Below are 1,328 nucleotides of genomic sequence, written 5' to 3'. Positions count from 1 at the left end.
TAAAAATACCGCATCACACAGTATGAATACTGGTACAAACACAAGACGTGGCTGAACAGGTCTTCCTGAAAGCTTAAGTGGTTACTGGGATTTCTTATCTATTTCAGGTAATAAATACTATAGAAAATAATTTTGAGAAGCTTTTAGAGCAGAGTGCAAGAATCATATTTGTTAGGCCACTAAAATGTCTGATGTTTCTGACATTGCTCTGCAAAGTGCCTGCTGGAATAAATATCTATCAATTCTAGAAAAAGAAACTCAAACTCTAGAAACCTCTTTTTTCAGCCAAATAATTTTTCTTCCATGATCATCTTGTGACCAGTTTGTCTGTAAGAGGCCTCAGGCACTGCAGCGCCAACATTCAATCAAATTCACTGAGCTCCCAGCATTATAATAGCTGGAACTCTTTGAAAGATTGCAGGAAGTTTTTACAAATACATTCCAAAGCCCAAGACCATGTACCAATATTGTATTGCTAAAATTCTTCCTTATCAAATTCCTATGTATTGCATGAAGGAGAAATGGAAAATCAAGGCCAGAAGTAGTGCATCAACAAAACCATATGTGAAATGCATTGTTGAAGCAAAACAAAAATCTACCCTCAGTTCAGAAATTTCTGAATTGCGCATATGTGCATGCACGCATGACAGTTTTCTATGTGTGGTTTTATTTTACTTTGTTCAAAGTTTACTGTTTGAAGTGATTTTTCTTTTAATTTTTTTATCACATTGCTACATCATAAATTGTGCCATAAACGAAGAATAACAACTTAAAAATCCTGCATGCCAATTTACCTTCACTGTTTCATGAGCAGGTGTTTCCACAAAAGCTTGGGCAACCTTCGGCAAACCTAAACATAGCAGTATTCACTGGGACTGGAATTAGATTTGATAAAACCCAAATCAAATTGTTGGGTTTTGTGTATGCTTAAAGAGTCAGAGTTCTGTATTTTCCTTTGCTGATAGACACCAGAAGAAGAAATGATGATAAGTATAGCCTGGGAAGGAGAACTTATTTAATTGTTTACAATTAAGTTTCTCTGCTATACAAATCCAACATAGATGTATGACCAGCAACAAGTCTCAGGATCTAGCTTCAGGAATCACATAACAGCTGTAAGACTGGTAAGGATAGGGAAACCCTTTGTTCAGTGCTGTATTTCAACCAGATAAACTCAGATTATCTTTGTATTTTAGTAGATCAGAATTAACCCCCCCACAGCAAAGTCAAATCATAAAAGTCAACGTAACTATGTTTATTAACATTTCATTGGTAAAGTTGCCTGAAAATATGACTTGTAAATAATGCCCAGCATGGGCTCATTAAAA

The sequence above is a fragment of the Meleagris gallopavo genome, chromosome 5, assembly GCF_000146605.3.
Source record: "Meleagris gallopavo isolate NT-WF06-2002-E0010 breed Aviagen turkey brand Nicholas breeding stock chromosome 5, Turkey_5.1, whole genome shotgun sequence".
Classification (NCBI taxonomy): Eukaryota; Metazoa; Chordata; class Aves; order Galliformes; family Phasianidae; genus Meleagris; species Meleagris gallopavo.
The sequence above is the reverse complement of the archived record's forward strand: the minus strand, read 5'-3'. Positions refer to the sequence as shown.